The sequence below is a fragment of the Kogia breviceps genome, chromosome 16 (genome assembly GCF_026419965.1).
Source record: "Kogia breviceps isolate mKogBre1 chromosome 16, mKogBre1 haplotype 1, whole genome shotgun sequence".
Lineage (NCBI taxonomy): Eukaryota > Metazoa > Chordata > Mammalia > Artiodactyla > Physeteridae > Kogia > Kogia breviceps.
The window spans coordinates 66,990,934-67,001,537 of NC_081325.1; the positions used below are offsets into that span (position 1 = coordinate 66,990,934).

At 39.1% G+C, this 10,604-nt stretch overlaps 1 pseudogene; it reads right to left on the minus strand.

Moving 5' to 3' along the window:
• Positions 1–4,142: 4,142 nt before the first annotated feature.
• LOC136792786 (tigger transposable element-derived protein 1-like) lies at positions 4,143–6,955 on the minus strand (annotated as a pseudogene).
• Positions 6,956–10,604: the final 3,649 nt, after the last annotated feature.

The window sequence follows — 10,604 nt, forward strand, 5'->3', positions numbered from 1 at the left end:
TATATTTCAGCAGTATATGGTTGAGTTTTATTTTTTAATCCTATGTGACAATCTTGATCTTTTAACAAGAGTATTTAGTACTGCTACAGTTGGTGTAGTTACTTAGATATTTGAGTTTAAATTCACCATCTTTATTTGCTTTCCACTGGTTCCAATTTTTTTTCCTTTTTTTCCTATTCTATTAACTTGCTGGTCATACATTCTATTTCTCTTGTTTGGTGGTTTAACACAGACATTAGTCATGCATCTTTGACTTAGCATCCGATATAAATTAGTACTTTTCCACTTGCTGCATAATGTATTGACTTAAAAACACTTTAACTCTATTTACTGCCTCCCATATTTTGTGCTATTCTTGTCATATATCTATGACTATTGAGATAAATCACTATTTTTGTTTTATACAATCTATATTCATTTAAATTTGCCCATATATATTTCCTTTTCTTTATTCTTTTGTGCATTTGTATGCTTTCATCTGGGATCATTTTACCCTTGTCTGAAAAAACACTTTTAGACTCCTGTCTAAAGAACCACTTTTTAAATCTTTTAGTGTAGGCCTACTGTTGACAAATTATCTTAGTTGTTGTTTGTTTGAAAACCTATTAACCTTGTCTTCATTTTTTGAAGTTATTTTATTGAACATAGAATTCTAGGTTGGCAATTATTTCCTTCCATCATTTAAGAAACCTCAGAGTAATTTTCAAAGAGTACTGTCCTTCCCTCTACCTCTAGTCTAGCCATGTGGACACATCATGCATCTTCATCAGCTCCCAAATCCATCTGTCTCTCAGTTGGCTCTCTTGTCCAGTTGGCCCCCTTCTTGCCCTGAACTCCTGCCCTTCTTGAACTCTCTCCTCTCCAGAGGTCAGCATGCCCACCTTCTCCCCTAAGTGGTCACTAGCTGACCCAAACCTTAAGACTCTCACAGGGGGTGTGGGAAGTTGGGATGGAGCTGAAATAGGTGCCCAGGTAAAACAGGAAACTAAAGTTTTCCCACATCTGCTCCCAAGTCTCAACAAGAATTTATGTGAGATGCTGCAAATACATTCCTCTACTAGAACTGGACCACTTGATACTGTACTTGTGAGAGTCTATCCTCCCAAGGCCTCTGTTGCCCCTCAAAAAAGGAATATTCCAGAAGAGCTGATAGCTCACTGGAAAGTCTGCAATTCTAAATGTAAATCATAGATTATTCTGCCAACATAAAGAATAAACAAATGTTTTAATTTAATTTAATTTGTTAATAGACAGAAGCCAGAAATAGGAAGAGGGTATTGTCATTCCACTACCAACTAAGAGGCAACAACCATTATGGTGTGACAGATTCTATTTCTTACCATGCATTTTCCATAATTGAGTTCATTCTATATTTACAATTTTGTAATTGCCCTTTTTTTGGGGGGGAGGAATTATTTCTCTAGTATTTCCAAGGTTATTTAAAAATGTTTATCAATATCATTTAATAACTTTACTGTAGAGGTAGTGTGATTTTCTTAAAGGATCTTAATATTGGATATTTTTATCTTTGACCCCATAATAATCTTTATCATCTACTCAGTACCTTGTTCGTAAGCCTCAGAACTCAATAGCATTTTTTAAAACTTTGAAGTGCCAGTTTCATCCTTCCAACAGAGCTGAGGAATCCAATTACAGTTCTCTCACAGAGTGATAGTCTCTCACACATTTTTTTTTCTTATGGCACATTTTTCCTACTTTACATATTTTTCCTTCTTGCAGTTTTTCAAAATCAGCCTTGAACTGCTTCTAAATAGGTTTCTCTGTGGCAAGTTATTCTTGTGTTATATTCTGATCATCTTTATGGCCATTTCAGAATTATATCAGATTTTAAACAAGAGCTATTTAAATTTATGAAGGGCCAGTAATGCTGCATGGACAACTTTGGTGATAATAGGAAGAAACTGCAATATTTGAAAATGAAGTAAATGTTTGCTCCCACCTCAACATCCAGGTCTGCCTTACTGCTTCACTTCAAAGCTCAGTGAAGGGTTTCCCTGGGGGCGCAGTGGTTAAGAATCCGCCTGCCAATGCAAGGAACACGGGTTCGAGCCCTGGTCTGGGAAGATCCCACATACCACTGAGCAACTAAGCCCGTGGGCCACAACTACTGAGCCTGTGCTCTAGAGCCCGCGAGCCACAACTACTAAAGCCCACGAGCTACAACTACTGAAGCCCACGTGCCCAGAGCACGTGCTCCGCAACAAGAGCACGTGCTCCGCAACAAGAGAAGCCACTGCAATGAGAAGCCTGCGCACTGCAATGAAGAGTAACCCCCCGCTCGCTGCAACTAGAGAAAGCCTGCACGCAGCAACGAAGACCCAATGCAGCCAAAAATAATACATAAATTTATTTTTTTAAAAAAAGCTCAGTGAAAATATTCTTACTGGTGCAAGATCAACTTGAATGTGCTGGAGACAGTAAATCAGGCATCTGTCAGGTGAAAGGTACAAACTCAGAATCTGCTTTCCCTTGCACTCTGTGGTGTGGCTCTTATGCTGAATCCAGCAAAATGAATTTCTCAACATAGAAATTTGCTGAGAGGCACTTTCTGGGGATGGGGAATTCGACTGCAGGCATTTACAATGTCTTTCTGTAGCCAGACACTCAGAGATCACCTCACATGGCTGTGTGCCTGAAATCCAGCACCCTCCCTTGCACACAGGTGTCAGGCTGGGAAGGCATTAAGCCATGGAGCCCTAATCCTAATCCATTCAATAAAAATCAAGTGAGGGTCTACTGTGTGCCAAGGTCTGTGCTAATTGAGGGCTACCAAGATAACTAAGACACGGTCCTTGCCCTCAACAAGCTTAGAGTCTCATGACAGAGACAAAAGTGTAAGCAAATAACAGCCGGGGATGTAACTGATGCTGTGAGTGGTAGGTAGTAAGGATAGGAGGGGACAACAGAAATAGTGATAAACACTGAACAGGGGAAGAGACACTTGATCTGCATTTTAAAGGGTGAGTAGGAGTCAGATCAGAGAAGAAGCTAAAAGAGTCCAATAATAGAATTTGTTGAGCATTTTCCTATGTGCCAGGCTCTGCTCCAAGCCTTTTCCACATATTATCTCATTTAATCCTCAACAATACCATAATGCAGATTCTATCCTAGTCCCAAAACACTAGAAGCTAAGGAGCTTGCTCAAAGTCATAGTTGTAGAACCTTAAACAACAAGGTATGTTCAGGTAACTATGATCATTTTGATACTGCTGGAGCCTGGAGTCTGGTGGACACGGGGCTAGAGAAAGAGGGGCCAGATCTCAAATAATCTGAATGTTATGCTAAGAGATTTGGATTTTAATCCTGTAGGATGTTAAGAACTAAACATTTAAAGATTTTGAAAGATAGATCTGGTAGCTATGGTCAAACTAGAGTCAGGAAGCCAATTAGGAGATTATTAAAACAATACTGGGGAGAACGAATGAGCCCTTGAGTTGAGGGTGAGAAAGGGCGAAACTGAGAGACGATAGGGTGGTCTTTCCTGTATCTCTGGTTCCTGTTCTTCAGAGCATGTGGTATCAATCCCTCAATAGGGGTGAGATGCAGCCAACAAAACCCACATCTGCTCTGTTTCGCAAGGAATTGAGACAGGAAATGGGGGAAAAGGAAGTGTGGGGCAAGTGGTAACCTCACTTCCCAACCAGAGTGTCTGCCAGGCTGTCAGGATCTCCAGCAGGGGCTTCCCCTTGCCCAGGATGGTGGGCCCATTCTCCATGGACAAACCAGGCAGAAGATCCTGTACACAAGTCTGGGGTCCCCACACCCAGGGTCACTTCAACCAGCAACATAGAAGTTGGCCCAAGAGCGGGACGTGGTTCTGAAAATTCTCCCCAATTTTTTGTATTCTTCCCTTCTACAGCTGCCAAAGTACAGAAGCAGAAAACTGCATAGGATGAGAAAAACAATAAATATAAATACAGGCATACCTGGAAGATATTATGGGTTTGGTTCCAGACCATTTGGAATAAAGTAAGTATTGCAGTAAAGAGTCACATGAATTTTTTGGTTTGGCATATAAAAGTTATGTTTACACTATACTGTAGTCTATTAAGTGTGTAATAGCATTATATCTTTAAAAATGTGCTTATCTTAATTTAAAATTTCTTTATTGGTAGAACATACTAACCAACATCTGAGTCTTCAGTGAGTCATAATCTTTATGCTGGTGGAGGGTCTCACCTCCATGCTGATGGCCGCCAGCTGATCAGGGTGGTGGGTGCTGGAGGTTGGGGTGGCTTGGAAATTTCTTAAAATAAGACAACAATGAAGTCTGCCCCATTAATTGACTCTTCCTCTTACAAACAATTTCTCTGTAGTATGCAATGCTGTTTGATGGCATTTTATCCACAGTAGAACTTCTTTCAAAGTTAGAAATACTCTCAAAACCTGCTATTGCTTTATCAACTAAGTTTATGTAATACTCTAAATCTTTTGTTGTCATTTCAACAATTTTCATAGCACCTTCACCAGGAGTAGATTCCATCTCAAGAAACCACTTTCTTTACTCATCCATGAGAATCAACTCCTCACCGTAAAAGTTTTTTCATGAGATTGTAGCAACTCAACCACATCTTCAGGATCCTAATTCTAGTTCTCTTGCTATTTCCACCACGTCTGCAGTTATTTCCTCCAATGAAGTCTTGAACCCCTCAAAGTCATCCGTGAGAGTTAGAATCAACTTCTTTCAAACTCCTGTGAATGTTGATATCTTGACCTCTTCCCATGATTACTAATGTTCTTAATGGCATCTAGAATGGTGAATCCTTTCCAGAAGGTTTTCAACTTACTTTGCTCAGATGCATCAGAGCAACCACTATCCATGGCAGCTATAGTCTTCTGAAATGTATTTCTTAAACAATAAGACTTGAAAATAAAAATGACTCCTTGATCCATGGGATGCATAGTGGATGTTGTGTTAGCAGGCATGAAAAAACGTTCTTCTCATTGTACATCTCCTTCAGAGCTCTTGGGTGACCAAGTGCATTGTCAATGAGCAGTAATATTTTGAGAGGAATCTTTTTATCTGAACAGTTGGTCTCAAGAGTGGACTTAGTCTTAACACAGCTTTGACCTATTTATTATCTCACAGTTTCTGTAGGTCAGAAGTCCAGCAGAGCATGACTGGATTCTCTGCTCAGGGTTTCATTAGGTCAAAAGAAAGGTCTAGGCAGGGCTGCCTTCCTTACTGAAGTAGAAGAATCCACTCCCAGGCTCATTCAGAATTCAGTTCCTTATGGTTGTAGGACTGAGGTTCCTTGCCATCAATCTCTGGGCCGAAAACATCAAGCCAAGTCCTTCTCACAGTTTGAACCCCTCTGACCTACCCTTCTGTCATGTCTCTGACTTTAAAAGTTGTCTGATTTTAAGGGTTCATGTGATTAGATTGGGCCCACACAGATAATCCAGGATAAACTCTCTATTTTAAGGCCCATAACTGTAATTACATAGAAAATGTCCCTTTACCATTAAACATAAGAGATTTGGGCATGGACATCTCTGGGACATCTGCATATCATAGTCGTTAAACTTAAAGATGACATCATTTAAAGGAAAGGTATCCAGTTACAATACACTAATTCATGGAAAAAGTGTGGACTTGAAAAGTTCCAGTGATATATAAGATAAGCACTGGTTCAGATTTTCATCATCTTATAAGGTAAAGTAGTTCCCAGGTCCCAATCAAGAATTCCTTGATTAATAATTCAAAACTTCATCTGCACTGAGATAATATTCTTCTTTTGGATATCCAAATTCAAAAATTGGTCTGAATTGAGATAGTGTCCTTCTCTTGGGTCTACAAACCCATTTCTATAATGAGTGTAAGAGTAGATGTAAAAAAATTTATAATCCTTGTAAGATGTGTGTGCTTTACTAAAATGCTTGATGCTTTTAGAGAAGCTGACATATTATACTGATGATTTGATTGAAACGTATAGGAAGATTTAAGTTTGCAATCAGTGTTTAAATAATTTGATTTGTAAAATTGTAGATTTTGACTTGGTTATATAAATAGTGTTTAAATGTTTAGACAATTTTTGCTTAAGTAGGTTTACGAAGTAAATAAATTAAACAATAAATAAAGCACACACACACACACAAAAGAGTGGACTTAAAATATTCAGTAAACTATGTCATAAGCAGATGTGCTGTCATCCAGGTTTTGTTGTTCCATTTATAGAGCACAGACAGAGTATATTTAGCATAATTCTTAATGGCCCTAGAATTTTCAGAATAATAAATGAGCATTGGCTTCAACCTAGTCACCAGCTGCGTTAGCCCCTAACAAGAGAATCAGCCTATCCTTAGAAGCTTTGAAGCCAAGCACTGACTTCTCCTCTCCAGCTATGAAAGTCCTAGATGGCATTTTCTTCCAATAGAAGGCTATTTTGTCTACATCAAAAATCTGTTCAGTGTAGCCACCTTCAGTAGTTATCTTAGCTAGATCTTCTGGATAATTTGCTGCAGCTTCTACATCAGCACTTGCTGCCTCACCTTGCACTTCTATGTTATGGAGACAGCTTCTTTCCTTAAACTTCATGAACCTCTCTCTGCTAGCTTCAAACTCTTCTTCTGCAGCTTCCTCAACTCTCTCAGCCTTCATAGAATTAAAACGAATTAGGGCCTTGCCCTGGATTAGTCCATGGATCAAGGAAATGTTGTAGCTGGTTTGATCTTCTATCCAGATCACTAAAACTTTCTCCATATCACAGCAATAGGCTGTTTTGCTTTCTTATCATTATGTGTTCACTGGAGTAGCACTTTTAATATCCTTCACGAACTTTTCCTTTGCATTCACAACTTGGCTAATTGTTTGATGCAAAAGACCTACCTCAGCTTTTGTCATGCCTTCCTCACTAAGTTTAAGCATTTCTAGCTTTTGATTTAAAGTGAGAGATGTGCAAGTCTTCCTTTCACTTGAACACCTAGAGGCCATTGTAGGGCTATTAATTGGCCTAACTTCAATATTGTTATGTCTCAGGGAATAGGGAGGCCCAAGGAGAGGGAGAGAGATGGGGAACTATCATTCAGTGGAGCAGTCAGAACACACACAACATTTATTGATCAAGTTCACCATCTTATATGGACGAGGTTGATGAGACCCCAAACAATAACAATAGTAACATCAGACATCACTAATCACAGATCACCATAAAAATATAACAGTAATGAAAACATTTGAAATATTGTAAGAATTACCAAAATGTGACAGAGACACAAAGTGAGCAAATGCTATTGGGAAAATGGTGCCGATACACTGGCTTGACCACATTGTTGACACAAACCTTCAATTTGTATTAAACAACAACAACAACAACAACAAAAACACAATATCTGCAAAGCACAATAAAGCAAAGAGCAATAAAATGAGGTCTCCCTGTAAAACTTTGAAAAGTTTTATCAACACAGAGCAGTGACGTGTACAACAAAATGGTACTTGGGTTAGTTGGTTTTTGTTCAGTTTATTACAACCGCCACATGTGAACTCTGACCTATGTTCTGTGGTTGCTCCTTCAATAATAACTAAGACTCTGCTGTGATGGAAAATTCTAGGGTGTGTATCATTTGTCTTTTGCTGAAGTATAAATATGAGAGCTTTATGATTAACTGATTAAAAAGAGAGAAAAGTTTCATAATTAGGTTTTATAGAGCTATGGATTTTGCATTATATGGTTTACTACAAAAAGAAATATTGATCTGAGACATTAGACCACTCTGATTAAATTTATGGTACACTGGGAATACTTGGGCCAATTATAGGATTAAGTGTTCACTGTGCTGATAGAATTCCACCTAAAATTTGGCTTATCTGGTGATTATTTTAAACCCCTTGACCCAGTCTCTTCTATATTCTCATTTCTCTAAAATTTTTGCCCACAGAGAGGAAATCGCACACTTAGCTTTCAGTAACTGAAGTGAAATTCAAGACCTCATTTAAGCTTTAAATCTACTTGGACAAATTTATGGAACAACTTATAGTTTTAGATCTTGTCATTTGTTAGATTTAACCCTAAAATAAAATGAAAAGTTTTTAATGCCTTACAATAGATAGTTTTTAAAAATTATTGGAATATTTATATGATAAAATATTATACAAACACTTTTAATCATGTCTTTCAAGACTATTGAATTACTTGTGAAATGCTCATAGCATAATGTTAAGTGGAAATAAGACAGGACATATAACAACATATTCAATGAGATCCCACATATGTGAGCTTGCACACATGCATGTGCAGATATTTGGGGGCTGGAGGTTCTGGAATAAAGTCTACAAAATTTCACAGTGGATATCTCTAGGGATGGCATAACATCAAATTTTTATTTTTTTATGATTTTCTAAAATTTTGGAATTTTCTATATTAAATATTAATATGTCTTTTTTCTTTTACAATTGAGGAAAAAGAATTTTGTAAGTGGTTGTTGTCCTTCAAAATAACTTTCTGGGAATTGCACAGTTATTGCAATGATGCTGCCTTTGCTCACTTTTGTAATCATCCCCAAATCCATTCTATGGGCACAAATCAAAAGCAATGTTTTTACCTTATAACCACATTTCATTGTTTGTCTTATTTTAGAAAATGTTCTTATTCTGTTCATTCATCCATTTTTATTCAATAGCCTTGGCTTCAGACAACATTTGGCTGATTCTAAAAGTCAAATGTTGGGATTCCCTGGTGGCGCAGTGGTTGAGAATCCGCCTGCCGATGCAGGGGATACGGGTTCGTGCCCTGGTCCGGGAAGATCCCACATGTCACAGAGCGGCTAGGCCCGTGAGCCATAGCCACTGAGCCTGCGCGTCCGGAGCCTGTGCTCCGCAATGGGAGAGGCCACAGCAGTGAGAGACCCGCATACCACAAAAAATAAATAAATAAAAGTCAAATGTGCCTTCTTATGATAAAAATTTGCTATCCTGAGGATATTTAAAAGGCTGTATTAAGGGTTCTGTATTAGTCAGCTCAGATGGCCATAACAAAATATCATAGACTCCATGGCTTAAACAGTCGAAATTTATTTTCTCATGGTTTCTGGAGGCTGGAAGCCCAAGATCAAGGTGTCATTCTGGTCAGTTTCTGGTGAGGACTCTCTTCCTGACTTGCACACGGCCACCTTCTTTCTGTGTCTTACATGGAGGAGAAAGAGAAAGCTCTCTGTGTCTCTTCTAAAAGAACACTAATCCTATTGGATCAGGCTTCCACCCCACCCTATGACCTCACTTAACCTTAACTACCTTCTAAATGCTCTGTCTCTAAATACAGTCACATCAGAGTTTAGGGTTTCCACATAAAAATTTTGGAGGGACACAATTCAGTCCATAGCAGGCTCTGAAAGCATTTTGAAATGAAGAATTTTTCAAAAAGTTTTGGGGGACTTCGCTGGTGGCACAGTGGTTAAGAATCTGCCTGCTAATGCAGGGGACATGGGTCCGAGCCCTGGTCTGGGAAGATCCCACATGCTGTGGAGCAGCTAAGCCCATGCACCACAACTCCTGAGCCCGCGTGCCACAACTACTGAAGCCCACAGGCCCTAGAGCCCATGCGCCACAACTACTGAAGCCTGTGCACTCTAGGGCCCACATGCTGCAACGACTGAAGCCCACATGCCTAGAGCCTATGCTCCGCAGCAAGATAAGCCACTGCAATGAGAGGCCCTTGCACCACAACGAAGGGTAGCCCCCACTCACCACAACTAGAGAAAGCCTGTACACAGAAATGAAGACCCAATGCAGCCAAAATAATTAATTAATTAATTAAAGTTTTGAGCATTGTTTGCCATAAAGCATATTATCTCCCCAGTTTCCTACTACGAAGACAACATCCCTTATTTTGGTGAACAAATTTTAAATGCCTTTGTTTTACAAAATGACTTACAATCTATTCTGCTAGAGGGCCTATTTCTTTTCTTTTATTTTTAAAATAAATTTATTTATTTTTATTTATTTTATTTTTGTGTTGGGTCTTTGTTGCTGCACGTGGGCTTCCTCTAGTTGCGGTGAGGGGGGCTACTCTTCATTGCAGTGCATGGGCTTCTCGTTGCAGTGGCTTCTCTTGTTGCAGAGCACAGGCTCTAGGTGCACAGGCTTCAGTAGTTGTGGCTCGTAGGTTCTAGAGTGCAGGCTCAGTAGTTGTGGCACATGGACTTTGTTGCTCTGCAGCACGTGGGATCTTCCCAAACCAGGGCTCGAACCCGTGTCCCCTGCATTGGCAGGCAGATTCTTAACCACTGCACCACCAGGGGAGCCCAAAGTCTTATTTCTTTAACACAAATTAGCTCATATCTTATTGAAAAATAGGAGAATGATATTTGTATAATCCAGAAGTTGGGTTGTTTCTTCTGTCATTTTTCTGAGTACATTATTTTCCCTCACTGGAAAGAGAATGACCTTTCTCAGCACTAAGGAAAAAGTTTTAGAAATATATGAAGATCTTATTACAAAGTATTAAAATCCCATAGAAGTGACTTTAGTGCAATCAGAGGCTGGTTTAATGACCTCATAAACCACAACATTTATTTTAAGCCTATTTGGGGAAGCTACAGTTACAGATAGAGATGCTGCAAAGACATTTCCCCCTAAAAAAAAACAG